The sequence below is a fragment of the Cavia porcellus genome, unplaced genomic scaffold (assembly GCF_034190915.1).
Source record: "Cavia porcellus strain 051 isolate PalLab524CR breed Dunkin Hartley unplaced genomic scaffold, mCavPor4.1 scaffold_22, whole genome shotgun sequence".
Taxonomy (NCBI): domain Eukaryota; kingdom Metazoa; phylum Chordata; class Mammalia; order Rodentia; family Caviidae; genus Cavia; species Cavia porcellus.
Genome location: NW_026947505.1, coordinates 11,854,727 through 11,874,481, shown reverse-complemented (window position 1 = coordinate 11,874,481; position 19,755 = coordinate 11,854,727).

The window sequence follows — 19,755 nt, the reverse complement described above, 5'->3', positions numbered from 1 at the left end:
ATACCCCTGTGATACATGTGCATCCATGTTTATGGCAACATAATTTGTAATAGATAAATCATGGAAACAACCCAAATGCTCATCAACTGAGGCATGGATTTAAAAGATGTGATTTTTTACAGAGTTGAGTACTACTTGGCCATAAATAAGGATAAACTTGAAAACAGTATATCTTAAAAGCAAGTAAAATTAAATACTTGTTAGAAGGTCAAGTATCACGTGTCAGGAAGAGGCACTGTGTTTACTCTGTCCTCAAGGTATGTCTTCCTGTGTAGAAGATGGAAATAAGTAATTTCCAATAGCAATACAATTAGTTACATAAACATAAAATCAGGAATAACCCCAACTGTAAAAATGAGGTGATCCTCTAATATCTGTGAAGTCCAGGTTTTCACGGGGGGAAAGGTAGGAGTAGAAGAAGCAAGGAAAGCAGAAGAGGAGGAGAGAAAAGGGAGGGGTAGGGGAGGAATAAGAGAGACAAAGAAGGAGGAGGAGGAGGAGGAGAGGGAGAAAGCAGAAGAAGAGAAAAGAAAATAAAGGAATCGTATGTTCACATATATATGTATGCTATTTGCTAATAAATTAATGGGAGATTAGACTTTTATAAAATGAAGCATCTATATCAGACAGTTTAGAGAAAAGTATAAGTCACCCTCCTGCAATAAACCTAGTTGTGCTACTTTGTTCAAAAGCTGAAATTTTTATAGCTGTTTTTAGGTTTGGAAAATCATCCAACTGCTCTCAGCAGACTTATTAATGGAAATTTGCAGTAAAATAAATTGATGAGGATATACAAAGAATTAGTAGCAAAATGAGAAAAAAAAATTGGACACCGGGGCTTAGTCACTGAGGATATAGCTTCCCATGCTTTCAGCAAGATGCCAACTTTGTTTAAAAAATAGTAACCCTGACTAACTTAGTAATTAATTTTTAGTTGGGTAAATAGAAAGAAGGCACCAAAATATCACAGCAAGAGTCAAGGGTCATAATGGCACAGCCAAAGATAATCTTTCACCTTGAAACCATGACTACTGAGATAACCTACGCATCCCTGTGAGATAGCCAAAGTGTCCTTGGTTAAAATGGACAGTGACAGATGATCAAAAGTAAACGAGTTCCCTGACTGCAAAAATAGATTTCATTCTGGTTTATATTTTCCTAACAGGAAAATAATAAGCACCCAATAAATGTTTATGAGACAAACAGATAGATGATTTATTATGTTTTGAAATTTGTAATTTAAATAATGACATAAGATACTTGGACAAAATGATCAGCCAGTGGAAAAATTCAAGGGTTTATTAATAGAGCAGAAGTGGAAGGGAATATTTTAAAAACCTCTATAGAACAATTTTTCAGTGTCATAATATGTTGCGGAAGAAAAAGTGTGACTATGGTATGGAAGGAAAACCAAAAAAAAAAAAAAAAAAACAATGAAATCTTGTTTTTTTTCTAGTTGTTTAGAAAATTAGTTGAAAGCTGTTGCCCCTCTCCACTCAACTTGCATAATCTGAGAAGTATGCAGTCCTCTATTTAGGCCCTGAAGATCTACAAGTCATTAAACTCAAACTTCCTTAAGTTAAATGTATTTTCGCTTCCATATTATTTTCAGAAAAACTATGAATTTTGATTCATTAATGATAAAAATCTATTATTCTTAAAAGTGATGCCTACTAATTTAAAATGGATTGGATGCAATGGAATAGATGGGAGAGTGAAGAAGCGTAAAAGGATCCAAAGAAAGTAATTGAAGGAAAAGAGGAAATAGAGCTCTTGTAAGTAGGGAGTGGAAGGAGGATTGGAGGGGAGAGCAAAGGGACAAAAAACAAAGAAACACCGAGACCTGTGATGTGTGCTGTCTGTGTAAAAATCACCCGTGGCGAATGTGACCATGATGTACTGCAAACGTACTACTAATAAAATGAATGTATTAAAATAATGGTTAGAAATGGCAGGTTATAAAAACTTGATAAACTATAAGAATTTATGTCATTTCTAGCTTGTTTTTTCCTAAATACGCCATATACTCGGTGATGTTTATATTTAGTACTCTGATTAATTTGCTAAAAGATTACATCGTAATGTATGAAATGAAGTCTATTTAAAGACTTTCTATACTTCTTCCTTTTGCCACTCAGCTTTGTTTTGCATTGCTGTCACAGAGTACTGCAAACTATAAAGAAAGGAATTTATTTCTTACAGTTTTGGAGTCCAGTGTCGAGATGTTGCCTCCTGCTGAGGAATCTTCTCCCTGCAGTGTCCCAGGGCAGAAGGCTGAAGGGCAGGCAGTGTGGGACAGAGAGCAGGTCAAACTCAAAGCATTTAATTATAATGGCAGTAATGCACTTCTAGCGGTGGAGCCCTCTGGACTTAAACACCTCATGTTAGATTCTCCCTACACTGTAGCACTGATGGTTAAGTTTCTTAGGGCGAACACATTCAAACCATGATATCATTCTCCAGTGACAGTGCCATATTGAACTAGTGCTTCCTAAAAATCAGTCACTCAGAATAGCGAATGCAAGCCAGGCCAGGGACAGAGTGGAGGAGCATTTGGATTCAGAGTCAATTGCCTGACCCTAAATATCAGTTTGAATAGTACTCAACTAAAAATTTAATGAGCAAAAATTATTTTTAATACTTCACACCTATAAAATAAATTCAGAGTGACCCATATCTAGCTCATTTCTTATTTGGAATTGTTCAGCTACTTGTATTTGACCTCTTATCATATTCTTGGCAAGTAGGATGAGAGAGAGCTACCGGAAACCTGGCTTATTCTTTACTGATTATCCACTTGGACTTTCAGTCAAATGAGGATACACTATAAAAGCCTAGGTTTAAAAGCTTTAAAATGAGTATCAGTGGTCTAATACTGTATGAGCACATTTCTCATCCAGTGAAGGAAAGAAAAGAAGAGCCTCTGGTATTACTTTTCATTTTAAAGAATGGGGAACATATCCAAGCTCTCAGAGGCAAAAGTTGGAGAAGCGGCATGGGTTGAAGATTCTCTCTTGTTGGGAGGAGGTGGGACAGAATGGAAATGGTGGAACCATACTGTTCCATTGGAATATTTTGTTAACATGGCAAAGCAACGTTAAAGCTATCCTCTCTTCGGCTGTAACACTTTTCATATTTTCCCAAAAGCTTTGGATGTAGAGCTTAAGCAAAGCATGTTATGATGATAGCGTCTGCAACAGGGTAGAAGTTGAGAGACTGGGTCAGACATACATGGCTAAGCCCAAATCAGAGACCTATGAGCTCCCTCGGAGGGAGCTGCCAGATGTTCGGCAATGGACAAACAACTGGAACCCAGGGAGAAGAACTCAATGGGAGGAAAAAAATCCTAATTATCATGAGCAGGAAGTCTCAAGCAGATCTTAAAATGTCTTTGGATCTTATTTTCCCATTAATCAGTAAACATTACATCATCTTTTGGTCCCTTTCAACTGTACAATTCTAAACCTCCATAGTGTTTTCATTATTTAAGTTTTTTCCTATGACTAGGTCATTCCCTCCTGTTCAGATGGCAAATATTAAATTGCGATCCCCATCTGTCACTCTGCTAATCTTATAGAAGCAGTCACATCTACTTCTAAGACATCTAGTTTTAGAAGCAGTGTTCACAGACCTTAGGAACTCTAAAATACATGCCACTCAGTATATCAAATTCCACTGTGTATACATGCAGCAAAACTAGATTATATGAATGTATGAACTGGTAGTAGGCTAACAATCACTAATATCAGAAATATTAGTTGACTTATAAATCATATGTGATGGATTACATAATCTAATGGTGTATGTATTATTAGTCTATTATCTAAATAAAGAAATTGAGGTGCAGAAAGATTTAAAATAAAGTGTCCAGATCACACCATCAATGGGTGGCTGTTCTATTTGCTGAATCATATTCCTCTGACTTAACAAACTAATTTTCTTTCGCTATAACACATTCATTCTCAGTGGTATAAGCACATAATACTTTAGGTTTGTTACAGCTGGTACCTAGATGTCCTCAAAGCCTCATAGGGTCACAGGTGGGACTTTTTGGAATTGTCTGGATCTAGGGTATGTGCTGCTGGGGTTAAGGGTTTGATGCTAGAATCAAGGGCGTCTGAGAACTAAATTAGCCTGCCAGTAGGTTTAGCATAGTTCTGGGTGTGAATACGGGGAAGGCTACTGAAAGGATTTTGTCCTAAATGGGATACTGTAGTGTTTGGAGGCTGGGAGACAGAACCAAGGGGCTCTATCTTGAGGTCACCTTCCCCACCCCTAGGCAATTTACCTGTGGTGTGAAATAATTCCAATGGGCTACCTGTGCATCAGTAATGCCCTTTAGGCACCACCCCAAACCTAAGCTCTATGTATGCCCCCACACCACGTGTCCAGCAGAGAGAAAGCCAGACCACAGTGGTTGGGGGTTCTATTCCCACATTCTTAAAATAAAGGCTCCTCTGGGCCACAATTACCTTGTCTTGAGCTGGCCAAGTATGAACTAAAACCTCTACAAACTATAAGCTGAAACAAACCTTTCCTCTTTTAACATTGATTGTCAGGCATTTCATCTCAAAAATGAGAAGAAGGAACTAAGACAAGGTCCAAAGATGAAAGAGACATGGAAGTTGTCCTTCCAGGTTATTTGAAGTCACAAATTATGTGTGTAGCCAGTAATCAAGGGAAGAAGCCAATGGCTATCAAAGGGGTTCCCAAACAAGTATTTTGTGAAATAATATATATCTACCACTGGAGAGAATGGGGCTTATTTCCATCAGAGTCTAAATGATAGATATTGCTGCATTTTCCTGCCAAGAGTCCTAAGTGGGTGGTGAAAACTAAAAAATTGAACGTGTGTGATGTTCGTGATATATTTCTGAGGACCTCTTGGACTTCATCACAAGGCATTGAGGCAAGATGCCCAGGAAGCAGAAGCTCAATTTAGAGTCAACCAGAGGAGGGAGCTGCCAGCTGTTCAGCAATGGAAAAACAACTGGAACCCAGGGAGAAGAACTCAATGGGAGGAAAGAAATCCTAATTATCAAACCAAGCACTCTCCTTCCCATTAGAGACAAAATCAGCCCAGAGACTTAGCTTAATTAGTACAGGTACATTTGCTCTCTCCTGTTAATGGCTACTTTAAAAGTGCATTGCTAATCTTTCCTGAGTAGTTCCTTTAGGGACTACAAAATTTAAAGAGAATGAGTACCCCTGTGAAACTTCTTCTCTAATTATGGAGGGCAGATGGAAGTTGTCATGGAAAACCTTGTAAAATAACCCCAAAAAGAGATCCCACAATAAAAATGGCCCGGCCCCAGTTGACAAACCCCTGGGTATCAGCTCAGCACAACCATACTCCTTTTTCTCATAGAATCTGGCCAGAGGATTAATTTTCTCCAAGAAGAGGCAGAAAGACAACCAACCTAGCTTCGATGATGCAAGAAAAGCCTTTAAGGCTTTCATTTATACTAAATTGGTCACAAAGTAGAAAATGTTACCTTAAAAGCTGTGCATGGAGCGATTTATCCCTGGGCCAGCTCATGGATGGAGATAATCACCTCCAGCTGACCCCTAATTACCTCGTTTGGACTGGATTCACACAGATTATGTACTGCCAAATGGATTTCACTGAAACTCAGATTTTTCTAAAAATAAAATAGCCAACAGCCCAGAGCAAGTAACAGTCTCTAGATGATTCATGCTAAAGACTAAACTTAGCAGGATTACGATGTCTGCTTGCCAGAGCACTTGCTGTCTTGGTTCTGTGGCTAAGATATCTGGTTGTTCTCTAGGATCCTTGAAAATCAGCAAGTCTGCTGAAAGCCACGTGTGTCCAGCAGACTGAAAGAGGCTTTCAGAACAAAAGCTGGCCCTCCAGCCAGGGGTCAGTGTCACAGTGACAGGCAGTGCTGGTGTAGAGGGGGAAACTGCTCAGAGACACTGTGCTGGAGTGGAAAAGCACCCTCTCAGGAATGCGCAAGAGTCTCTTACCCACCAGACAGATGGCAGCACTCACCACCACACTGCTGAAGACTGTCAGATACGCTAGGAGGGAGGTCACACCATGGAAGACACAGCCCTTGCCTGGTGTCCTTGTTCCAATGATAAAGGGAAAGCAGGATGAAGGAAAGTGCGGCTGTGACACTGTGACAAGGAGGAATTGCTGCCGGGCATGTGGGGACAGCTGACCTAGTATCACAGAGCCTCAATTTTCCATTCACAAAATAGAATATTAGAATAATAATGTCATTCTTCACTGAGAGTCTTTTCTATCTGAAACACACTATGTGAATACTAGTTTCCGTTTTATAAGGGCTTGAAGCCTCTTATGTTTGAACTCTTTATCTCATTCCTTCCTGTGCAGTTTCCTTTCTTGTTATTTCTTACCCTTTTTCTTGCGGAAGCTGTGATCAGTTGCAAAAAGGTTTAGTTTACTAACTAAACTGTTTATTCTAGAAAAAGGTGATAGAAATTGCAAGCAACATGTTTTTGGCAGAGCTGAGACTTGAACCCAGGGTCTCTGCTGGTTTTTTGTTTGTTTGTTTTTTGTTTTTTTTAATTTTGAGACAGGGGCTCATTAAATCACTTAGCCAAGGCTGGGTTTAAACTCATGATGTGCAAACAACAGTTTTAAATACTGCCACTAACAGGCATTTTCTTTAAAGACGGACACTGCCATCCTTTCTCTCCTAGTGCCCCACGTTAACCTCGGTGAGAGTGGGGAGGGAAGATGAACAGATTTGATGAGCAGGTGCTTGCGTGGAAAAGAGAGCAAGAGAAGTGTCTCAGTCTGGTGCCCTGCCATCCTGTTAATTGAACGCAGCAAATCCTACCTGCAATCAGTGACCCAGTTTTCTCTCTCCGAGGATGGCCATCATCCATGAATAAATGCCACCTTGCCGCTGAACCAAGATTGAGATGAGCCAGCTGCCCAACTCACCAACAGCTACCAGTAATGAGCTGACATCTGCAAAGCTCAGAGGAAAATAAAAGCTAAAAGCCCAGGAATAATAGAAACAACAAAGCAAATGTATTCTGAGGTTGCTTGTACATAATTCCAACAATACTGATCTATTATCATTTGATTATCAAATTCCATAGGTGAGGAATAATAAACATTTCAAAAATTCACTGAGGGACTAGTGGTAGGGCTCAGTTATAGTGTAGAGTTTGTCTAACACACACAAAGCCCTGGTTCAATCCTCAGCACCACCAACAAAAGAAGAGAGGGATTCCAAAAACAAAGGTCACCTCATGGTCAGCCTCGGCTTTCAGTACCTAAGACAGCATCACTTTCCTGTCACTGGCACTAAGTAGCTAACAGCCACACACAATTTAAAGGAAGAAAGGTTGATTTGGGCTCGTCAATTTTAGAGGATTAGACTCTATGTGGCTGGCCTGAAGGTGGGAAGGGCATGGTGGAAGGGTCTGGTAGAGGAGCTGCTCACATCATGGCGGCCAGGAAGCATAGAGACATGGAAGCAGGAAAAGAGAAAAGTCCTTCCAGTGCACACCCGCCACCCATTTATTCCATCCAGACCCCATTTTCTAGTATCACCTTTACTCGTACTCTTCCTTGGATGAATACACTGAGGAGTATGATGACTTCTTGAACCAGTCACCTTGCCAAAGTCCCACCTCTGAACCTTTTGGGGGACATTTTAGATATAAACCATAACACAAGGTAAATTCTGAATTAAAAATGATTCTCTTCACTTTAACTTTTTGTTTCTGATGATCCCAAGCAAACAGTTTTTCACAAGTTAACACTTTGAATCTGGTCATAAGACAGGAGGAGCCTAACTTAGTGGGAAAATCTGGGGCTGGAAAATGAAATTGTAGTTGTTCTGTGAATAACAGATATCAGTTGAGCTAACAAACTCTTAAATGACCTTGAACATGACATTCAACAATCTTGAGTCTCATATCTATTTTAAGGGAACAGTAATATTTACTCCATTCTCTTACCCCTAAAGGCTATTGTAAAGACAAATAGGAGACTATTTGAAAACACTATCCTTCTGAATAAATGTTCCAACTGGCCAGGTTCTGCAAGATTTTCAGTGTTGGAAAATGTGCTGCCTATCAGAGATGAAGGGAGCACTTTCGTCCATCCTAGGCTGATTTTTCCAATCTGATATGCTTCCAATGTCGTGTGGGCAATGCTCTTAAAAATAGTGAACTCTTCTCTGTGGCCTCTGAGTAATAAACCAGAGGCATTATGACCTTTCAGCCTTATAATAGCATGAAGAAGGGCCATTTTATAGGGAGACGAAATAGTGTCACCATATATGAGTAATGAAAGAAGCCAAGGACATTTTATTTTCAATAGTACTGTGTGTTCTCTGCTCAGCGGAGGTTTATCACTTATCACTCTAATAGAGTAAATGAATTATTCCAAGATAGAACTTCCCACTGCCATTTCCAGGAGGCTACAGAATGCACAAGATAAAAAATAAGTAAAGAAGACCCTACTGTCCGAGGAGCTACATGGACATAATTTATTATCATCCTCACTGTCCACTTGAACAACTAAGATGCAGTGCTATGTGTCCACCACTCTCTGTAGCTACCAGATGCTTTATTCTGTTTGAAAATGCTCAGCACGATGCTGGAACACAGCATGTACTTGATTAAAACTCACTAATCCAGCACCTAGAATCTTCTACTTCTTTTGATGGTCTTCTTGTATTAAATGTCCATTTGAAGGATTTAATTGTTCAACCTTCCATGCATTAGAAACTTTTCCATGTAATAAGTAGGGAGGGCATTGCTACAGTTTGCATATGCCTTGGGTGTTCCCCCAAACCTGTGTGTGTTAGAAGCCTGGTTTCCAAAGTTAGAGGGCCGAGGGGTGAATGATGAAGATGCAGGGCCTGTCTGAAGGTTAACGCACTCATGGAGCTAACCCCTCAGCGGTTACCGTAGTTCCTGCAGGACTGAGCCAGTTTGCACTGCTGTGGATCATGAGAAAGCAAGGCTAGTATGTGTGCTTGATCACTTCAGCATGCAGCCCTTTCCCTTTCTATTGTTTCAGCACATGATGGCACAGAACAAGCAGCCCTCTCCAGACACTGATGCCATGCTCTTTGGACTTAGTAACCACCAGAATCAGGAGCCAAATAAACTCTTTTCTTTAGGCACTATCTGGCATCAGGTATTTTGTAACAGCAACACAGCACACACAAGCAGAGGAATGTGTTATGGAAAGTATATCTGTAAGCCAGATTATTTCACCACTCCTATGCTTCAAACTCGCATGAACATCCAGGAAGCAGCACAGCTGTGATCTGCTCAGAATCCTGATGCCACTGGCCCTGTCCATCCTGTGCATAGTGACTGAGGACCTGCTGTGAGGCCAGTTCCAAAACAGAGGAGACCAGAGCGCCCCCCCCCCCTCCACTCCAGAGTCCTCATTTAACAGTCCTCTTCCCAAGACAACCTTAGGTCTTTCATTTAGTTCAGATCATTGTATTACTAAACTGGGCTCAGTGGCACATGTCTGTAATCACAGCATGCTGAGAGGCTGGGACGGGAGGATCATAAGGTCAAGGCCAGCTCGAGAAACTTAGCCAACTCACACCTGATCTCAAAATAAAAAAAAGTGCAGATACAGTTTAGTGCAAAGGTCCTGGGGGCTTGAGTTCCAGCACCGCACACAATAAAGTCATTCTTAAAATACATATCTCGATTTTATTTTGAAGCTTTTGCGATTGTTTAGCTGTGTTTTAATTGGGTGCCTTTCCTTACACTAACGGTTTGTGAAATGTGTGTCTATGTCTATACTATTGCCTTTTTTCTAATTATAGCTGATTTTATTTTTGAGTTTTGAGTCACTAATAAACATCAAAAGTAGAAGTAGATCTTCATATAAAATTCAGGAAAACATCAAATTTTTCATCTTGATATAAACAGAGGCCAGTGAACCCCAAAATCCACCATGACATTTCGCATGTTGTTAGGTAAAATGTGAGAATCCTTTCCAAAACTTTAGACAAATAAGGCACCAAAATGCCACCACACAGTAATGGGGCTCATTTGCAATGCACCACTGGCTGAGCTGACATTCCGTGACCTTTCTTAACTGCCATCCTGCCCTGTGAGCATTTCTCAGTGTCAAAGGCAAATTAATAAAAATCACAGGGAAAAAAGAAAGCAGAGACAAGACTCACACCAACTTCTCAGCGTTTCTTAGTTTCAATAAAACAACGTCCAGTTTCACTGTTTCAGCACTGTGGGCGGTGGGAGTGAGCTTGCAGTCCTCATAAATCTGAAAATTGAAATGGTGATGCTTGAACAAATAGCCATCAATGTTTGATGAAGTATGGAAGTGGGCTCAGGTTTATAAAATCACTAGAAAGAAACCTTACCCTAAGCATGGGAACACTACACACTTTTATCCCATATTTCCAATTTAGACTCTGATGGGTTTAGCAAAAGTTAGCAGAAAAATCCTGATCTAGAAGACATGAAAAGGAGAGACAGTGGCTGCAGGTCGGTGCACATGGTCACCTCGAGGTTGACCAGATCTCCATGCCTCAGCTACACGTTTTTATTCTTTCTATTCTGCTATCTTTCTGACCTACTTTTAAAAATATTTTACCCATTTAGGTTCTTTGCCCTTTCCTTCCTTTTAACTAGATGTCTGCTACACTTAGCAGGTGTCAGGTACTATCTTACAATCCAGGGTGCAGAAAGGTGCAGCATATAGGATCCCTGACTGCAAGGAGACACAGCCAAGGGTAAATGCAATCCCTCTGACTCCTCATGAGAGCCCTAAGGGCTTGTATGATATTTGCGTTCACAGAAAGCCTGGAGAATGTGCTCATCAGACCTCAGTCAGGGAGGCACAGATGCAGCTGACCCAGGAACAAGGCCCTCAGCTTCTCCAGCAGCTTTCAGTCTCCTGGATTCTCCCTTCCCACCCTCACCCTAGAATACCTTCCCCCTGTTCCTCTGTTTGTACAATCCCTAACAATATTCCTTCACTTTTCCCTTTGAGGAAGGCAATTATGTCTCAATGATAAGTGCTTTGATTTCCCACCAATCTGTTGGCAGACCTTTGAAGATATTCAGACGGGCTTGTCCACCTTTTCACAGCGGATCACGAAAATCAGATCTGGCAGGGACAGAGAGAAATTACACTCATTTCTGCCTGATTTTCTTTAGGTCTCTTTGAGGTTCGTAGATGAGGGAATCCTGGCCCCATTATGAAGAACTGAAAAATTCCAACAGGCCTAAAGAAGGAAGGAGAAAGAGAGGAGGGAGGGAAAGGAGGAAGAAAGAAAGAAAAACAAGGCAAAGGAAAGAGAGAGGAAGGAGAAGCAGAAATAATGAAGGAGAGACAGTACAAAAAGAAGCAGGCTATTTTTTCCATAGGAAGAAGAATGGAATGCATTTATGTGCATATTCTGCAAGTGTGCTCTTAAAGTTATCATCATTTATCAACCTGAAAGGCAAATTGAGGTGCAGTGGGAGCAAGAGTAGAGTTTATCTGGACCAAAGTGAAGAGGCTGCCTGGAAAAACACATATCCTAGTTGCCCTAAAACAGCATCTGAAGAGTCTGGTTTAATAGGCTGGAATCTACAGAAAACCTGGCTGCTACAATTCTATTGGTCAACAAAAGTAACACACCTCAGCCAGGTATGGTTGTACACACTTGTGGTCCCGGTAACCTGGGAGGCTGAGGCGGTAAAATCACAAGTTCACGTCCAGCTTGAGCAACTTGGCATCTTAACGAGAGCCTGTCTCAAAAAAAAAAAAAAAAAAAAAAAAAAAAAAAAAAAAAAAATTCTGGGAATGTACCTCAGTGCAAAAGTATTAAGTTCAATCCTCAGCACTGGAAAGGAAATAAAGAATAGTGCAAGTTGCCGGTTGGGCTTCACGCACATATGGTGAATGTTCCATGTAAGAACTAGGATAAGCAGTGTTTCCCAGCTCATCTCACCGTATGAGTGCATCTTCATAGAACAAAGTTGACACAGCTAGAAATTAGTGAAAGGGTTTTGGCCCAGGCCGGACACTGCACTGGTAAAGCCAAGGAGCTCCTATCTCCCCCTCCCTTAGGAATCTGCCTCTGGCGCCAAACAAAGACCAATGGGCTACCTGTGCATCCCTAATGCCACCTTAGGTTCCACCCCAAGGGGAGGCTACTTATGTGCCTCACTCCAAGTGTTCCACGGAAGGAGAGATCCCAGAGATCACCGACCCGGGGTGGAGATGCCGCGCCCCTAGGGGGGTCGGGGGTGTGCCACCCGCATTCTCAAAATAAAGGTCATTTATATTTCATACTTCTTATCTTTTCAGCCGCTGCCGGTCCTTCCCCCACAGTTCTATCAATTAGAAATAACTAGATCATAAGACTTAGGAATCCAGAAGTTATCTGCCTCAGAACCCACTGGCCACCACATCTGATAGGAGTTGGGAAATCTATCATCCATGAATACAATTTTCTATAAAAAAGTATGAAGCAGGGCATAGAAGAATATGATTTTTTTGCCACTATATTATTGATGTAAACAAATAAAGACAAAGTGAAAGAAATGAAATACATATGTGAAATATGACCAAGATACCATTCCAGGGGACAGTCAGGGGGAATTCATCAATCTCTTTGAATCAAACTGTATTGAAAACAAGCGTGTTGGAAACAAACATGTACAACAGAAATTGATCACCCTGAAGCCAGATAGGAAGAAAGAGTGGAAACCAGCAAGCTTACAAAGTAGTGAAACTGTGGTATAGGGTTAACATCCACATGATCAATACCTAGCAAGACAGATTAATGATGCCTCTAGCAAAGGAGACTAAGCTTTCCATCTCTCCAAGCCACAATTAAGAAGGATATATCAGTCAAAACAGGGAAACAAGAGAAAGGTATCAAATTTATTATTAAATAAAGAAGCTTACAGAGAAAACTTGTGTCTCCCCACTCCCTTCGAAAAACAGTGATGCAAGAGTTAACCTGTCAACATTCAGGGACCACAGGATAAACAAGATTTTCCTCCCAGGAAAAAAGCTAGAAGTGAATTCAAAGACAAACAGCAACAACAAAATATTACCACTGATTCAATTCACAGCTAAAACTAATCATACAAATAAAGCACTTTTAATAGCAGATTGCCATTTTCTTCATGATGCACAGCTTTTTAAAAAATCACCACTTTTCTGGAAAGCACTCTAATCTGATTATATATCTTTTAACTTGCTTCTATTAGCATTTAGCCTAATCGCGTATGTAAACAAATGTGAATGCATTACATACACAGTTAATTAGACTATTTAAGACTTGTTTAGAATTTTTAAAAATTTTTCCATCTAAAATAAATATTTGGTTAATAAATTTGCAGCAAATTACATTTGGAGAGGAAGAAGTAGTTTATCTCCATCAAATAATAGAACCACAACCATTTGTTATTTTTTTAAGTGGAGACAGCAAAATCAATTCTAAGAAGGGAAAAGGAAAATGAGGTTGTGGATTTCTCACCCTCCCTTCCAGTTCCCCTTGACACTCTAATTAGTCTCCCAACCCTCTTTCTTATGCGTTACAGGATGCTTGCCTGGAGGAAAAATGAGACTGCCAAAACAGAAGAGTGGCAGTGACTAATGAAAAGGACAATAGAGAGCTGACAATTCCTTTGAATGGATCCATTAGCTACAGGCTGTTACACTGTGGTCCTGGTTCCCAGCTGCAATATTCTGGTGTTTTCAATTGTTTACAGAAAGTCCTTTGGAGAGCTCCTGAGGTACCTCTCCTCTTTCTGGAGAATTTGGTATTTTGATGGTAAGGAATTCCAGTCTTTTCTGTCTGGCTTTTTATGGCTAGTGTTGCTCTGTTCTTGAGATTTAGAAGAGATGTAAAAGACAGATCCTCTTCACTCCATCACCTTGTAGAGTGTGGGAGGAAGTCTTTGAAAAGTTTTTGAATATCAAGTATAAATGACAGTAAAATTCCCAGAAAACTTTGAAAAATGGCCATATGTATGGTTGGTGGCCAAAATTTGATACTGGAAAATATATAAGGTATGATGTTAAAATAAGGAGCAATACTTCAACACTTGTATTTTTAGGGCTTTTTTGACACCTCACAGAGTTAGATTTGTGATTTTACTAGAAATTACCCAATGCAAGAAAACATGTGACTGAACCCAAATTCTCCAGACTCTGTAAACAACAAACAATTAAGAAATAGCACTATTATCCTAATGCTGGGAACCTTCTACCCCACCATATTCTTAATGTCCTGTTCTACTCTTGGTGAAACTTTCTAGCAGAAGTTCTTTACCTCTTTGCTTTATTCAAAGGTGGTTCTAACTAGTTGACAAAGTACCATGACCCTGAATCCAATTCATTTCCTCACTTCTATTTTGTGGGCTTCTTTTGGGCCCTCCTTTCCATGACCTATAAATGTTGAAAGCTAAGAAGAATTCCAGGGCAGAGGAAACTCCTATATTAGACCCAAACTTCAATAAAGGTATAAAAACCTACTGGTATAGGGGAACAAAATTCCCAACCTAGATGTCCAGTATGAGTTCATGTTCTCTAAAATCAAAGAATGAATTTTAGAAACAATGGAGATTAAGAGTAGAATATATTTATTGACAGAAAGAAAACTTCTGTCTAAGAGAGAGACAGAAGGCATTCCAAGTGGGTTGCCAAATATCTGTCTTTTCTAGGGAACTTTATAGGGTAAAACCACAAAGCGAGACAGATGTAAGGTGGGAAAAACATGGGAATTCGAAAGGTGAGCATGAGATGGGATAGAGCTATGGTCAACCAATAGGATTTACTGCTCAGGTATAAGTGATGAAATTGGGGACAAATGAGGAAGCAAGTGGGCATGAATACAGAACAGTGACTCTTCATGTAGGGGTCTGGGATGGTGACTTCTGGCTTCCTCAGGGTGACAGAGACCTATTTAGAATGTCAATTCCTGATGCTTATCCTTAGGAAGTATCTGGATACATTTGATTTATCTTTTGTCTTGAGGTCTGGCCCATAGCACACAAAAAATTCTCATGTCCTGTACACGTCAAATCACTCACCTCATACCTTTCTTATTGAGTTTGATTTCAAAGTGTCCGTCTCTCCCACAGTTACAAGGTATCTGGCATTCTGCTCTGGCTCCTTTGAGGGCCCAGCTCTGGCTGACTGCCTATAACATTTCTACCTAACTCAGTTGCCTGTAATACTGCCTGACCAACTCATGCAGTGTGCCTTACCAGCTTCCTCTAATGTGAATGGATACTTTAACTCTGTACCTACACTTTCTGTCTGTAAAATTTGAGAGACATTATTTCTCTATTAGGTTTGCTGTGAAAAGCAATAATTTAAAATATGTTTCTGTAAGATTTTAAAAATTGCTGGTGAAAATAAGAACTGAGCCATTGTAAGAAGGCAATAGAAGTATTACAGAGAGCTAAGGTAGGTAGAAATAATACAGGCAGTTAGACAGGTGCAGGCCCTCAAGGGAGTCAGTACAGAGACTGAGAACACATTTCAGCTGTGGCTGGAGGCACATCTGTTGAAGGACAGACCTTAAGATAAAAACAGAATGACCAGGCCTGTATGCCTCCCCAGGGATAAGCAATACTCTCTAATTGGTAACACCTGGTCCAATAAAGTCTAGATAGACAGAACCTCCTGATTCGTGTCTTCCTAGAAAGATCTTTGTTCTTTCCATGTACACTTGCCATGTGACCTGCTTCCTCATTGGATCAATATTGCCTAAGCAGCTATACATGTAGTCTTATTGATAGATCACAGTTTTGTCCCACATTGTACCCACCTCCTGATTTTGCTCTGTAAAACTTCCTTTCAGGAGTGGGCTCGTTGAAAATCCATTTCAGATCCCTTCCAATCACTCTCAATACAATTTTCTTAACCTCCACTCTTACTTAGAATTCCTTCTGATTTTAGGGAACACAAACTCAGCATATCCGATGTCCAGCAGGTTGAGAATTAGATTTACTTTCCCTATATCAGAAGTATGAGAATTTTTACTCAGAAGTAGGGCTTAACCAATGTCTGTCAAATTCATCCAGTGCCTCATTACTATGGAGAAGTAATTTTTATTTTGACACACAGAGAAGTGCTTAGTGGTAAAAGGTTGCGCTTAGTTTGCAGGGGTTCTCTATAACAAAAGAGCTTCTTATGCTCACCATCCAAAATCAGTCCAAAAAACTGGTGCCTTTTTGATTTCTGTAATGCCTTCCAAATGACAGAAGTAGAAAATCCAACATCAAAATAATCTGATCTAGTTTTATTATGCATTTCTTCAGTCCTTTACTCTTTGGATTATTGATTTGTTTTCTTATTCATTGTCTAACAAAAAAGTGAACAAATTAAAATATATTTATGTACAATGAAAAATTTTTAATAAATGGTATATTATTATCTCTGTTTTCACTTAATAACTAGGAACACCCCCAAAAAGTTAGCTAAAACCTTTGTTTTGAGAATTTTAGATGGAATTAAGCCAGACTTACATTTTCTCATTCCTCTTGTAACTTGGATGGCAGTATAATAAGCAAAATAATCAGATTTTTAAAGAAAATCACATTTTAATATATGTTCTTTCATTGCTTAAAAAAAACTCAACATTTTAATTGGAAATCTTAGTCCCTCTATAGCTTTAATTTTCTAAACAAACCATTGCCACCCCCCAAAATAGGTAAAAAAAGAGCTAGTGAGCTCATCAAAAAAACAAATAAAAAAAGCTACCAACTCTTCCAACTAATTTCTTTCTCCTTTAACCAATCAAATGCATTTGTGTGTGTGTGTGTGTGTGTGTGTGTGTGTGTGTGTGTGTGTGTGTGTTTTAATTCACATGTATGGTAATAAGGATCAAAATCAGGAGCACTGTACCGCTAGGCTATATTTTCAACTCTTTATTTATATTTATTTATTTTTATTTTGAAACCATCTCAGTTATTTTTGCAGAGGCTCACCTCAAAATTGCAGTCCTCATCTCCTACTTTCCTAAATACCTAGGATTACAGGTTTTCATCGCTACACTTGGTTTTTGCATCTTACTTCTGTGTCTTATTTCTACCCAGGTTGCTTCATGGGCAAGTTCTTTGAGCTTCTAGTTTTGAGTGCATCATTCTTTGGTCAAATAAACTCTATTAAATTTGTTTGATTTACAGCACAGATGTACAAGATCAGATTAGGTGATACAGGGCTGTAGTCCCAGAACAAACACTCAGAGAGGTGGAGACAGGAGAATCTTGAGTTGGAGGCCATCCTGGACTGTATAGAGAGATTCTGTTTTAAAAATACCAAAAATAAAAAATAAAATAAAGCCTGGTACCGTACTCCATAAGAAATGACTATTTTGGGCTACATAAGAACATAAAATACAATTAATTATATATAAGCAACAAAAGTTTCTTTATGATAAAATACTTTTTATTATAACATATAAGAAGGGGGACAACACAAATCTAAAACTACCTGTATATTTGACCTTGTTTTATGAAATTTATGCATCAATGTCTGATTCAATACAAATGGGTGCAATTTTAGTAAGTTCTCAAGATGCTCTCCAGAAATTTTTTATCTGATTTTACGTTTCGTGTTCTTCATTTTTGAGCATAGTTGGTCACAAATGTGCATCCTCACTTAAGCCAGGTGTAGTGGCGCAGACCTGGAATGCTGAGGTAGGAGGGTTCCTACAAGGTCAAGGCCAGCCTGAGCCACAAAGTGAGTTCAAAGTCTGAACAACATAGCAAAATCATGTTTAAAAAAAATCTTCACTTTATCTATCTGAGAAGATAGATTTTATAAAATCTAACAAATATAAATGATCGAAATTTTCTTTGAGTTGAGTGTCTGACTGCGACTCTACAGATTCCTTTGGAAAATTTGCAGAGAATGTATTTAATCCACTGAAAATGGAGTAGCAAACATGCCCCAAAAAGACTTTCTTAAAATGTTGGACCTTAATCTCAAAATCCTCTGTGAAAATGGAAAACAAAGCTATACACTTTTTACAGTTCATAGGACCAAATTTAACCAATGAACCACAATTCATAAAATTGTCATTCCTTGAGCTTGCTTACCTTATTGAAAATTTCATTTTGAGCACTATTATGATTTGAAACATAATGCAGAGAAGTTGATTATCACCTTGAAGACAAATGTTAAAACTCACTTAAATAAATGGTCAAATCAATCAAAAATGTTATTGTGATGGTTTATATCGATGGCACCCAGGCCTCATTCATTTGCATTGTGCATTTGTGATTGGTTCATTGTTTAGAGCTTGGATTGATGATGTCAGTGCTACACCCACATAGGGGTGGAGCCAACATGTAATATAATGCCAGCAGTAAGGTGTGTCTCTCTCTTTGGCTGGTTTCTGCCTTGCTGTTTGCAGCTGCCATGAACTGCAGCCCTGCAAGGCCACCCTGCCTTGGAGGCAACTGAGTATGGACTGAAACCTCCAAATAAACCTTTCCTTTCCCAACTTTGGGCATCAGATATTTTGTCTCAGCAATGAGTAAAAAGTAACTAAGACAGCTATATCTGTGGGACATTTTTCATATGCAATTTCCAATCTCCTTTTGATTTCATAAATGATTTCATTTCTCAAACCACAAATTTTTTCAATATTATAACCCAACTTAGCCACCTTTTTTCAGAAAAGTAAATGATATCCCCATAATCAGCACCCATACTTTTAAGGGACTTTTAAAACTGGCAATGATTCATTCTCTTGGACTTTATGAAATTCACAGCTTTGATGATGATTTGTATGACATTACTCATTTTTAAAACTTATGCCCATAAATTTTCTTGATGTAAGATTCAGTGATATTTCACAAGTGTAAGTTGCCACTGGCAATCACACCATCTTCTATTAGTTTTGTAAGTCCCTTTTCTTTCTGACCATCGCCAGGTTACCATGCATAATTGAACCACATATGTTGAAAAATGTGAAAGAAAATCACTTTAATATAATTTTACTGTTTCATACAAATCAAGAGACTTAGTTGTATCTTTTAATTGCAGCAAAGAATTCATTTTCTCAGTAATGCTATACTGATACCATTACTAAAATAGCAAGTTGAGTCAGACCTACAGGATCAGTACTTTCGTCTATTACCAAAGCATGAGGTTTGCCCCTTAGAAGCTTGACTCTCCAAGTCCCTTTCTGTAGGTTTCCTATTTCTTCAATTTGCCTGGCTACAATCTGATGAGGCAAACTGATTTCAGGAAAATCCATCTTTTTATCTGAACATATTATGTCTGTGCTTTCCATAAATTAATTAGTAAACTCACCACCAGTAAATGGTTTAGATTTTCTTTTGCAGTTAGATTTGCTATCGTAACTAGTTTTTAAAATAGTCTGTAAGAGTCATAACTTTAAACATTTTTGAGATAGTAAATATTTTTCATTTCTACTTCTTTTGTTTTCACAAAATATTTCTTTGTACACCCTGAATTTGGCAGCATATTTTGCATATAATGCCTTTTCAAATTTAATTTTTCAAAACCAATGTGATTTTTCCACAAATAAGCATACTGCCCTATCATTTGTCATGAAGAGAAGTTCTTGTTGGTCCTTTTTTTTGTTAAACATTCTGTCATCATCCACAATATTTATTTATTTACAGTTTTAGGGTTTTGGGGTTCTTTTGAGATGACACTGAAACTGCTGGAATAAAATTTGATTAATAAGTAATCACTTACCTTTCTAGTATTAGCAGTGCTGTGTTCATGTTGTAACAATCTCATAAGCAAAAGATTGATGC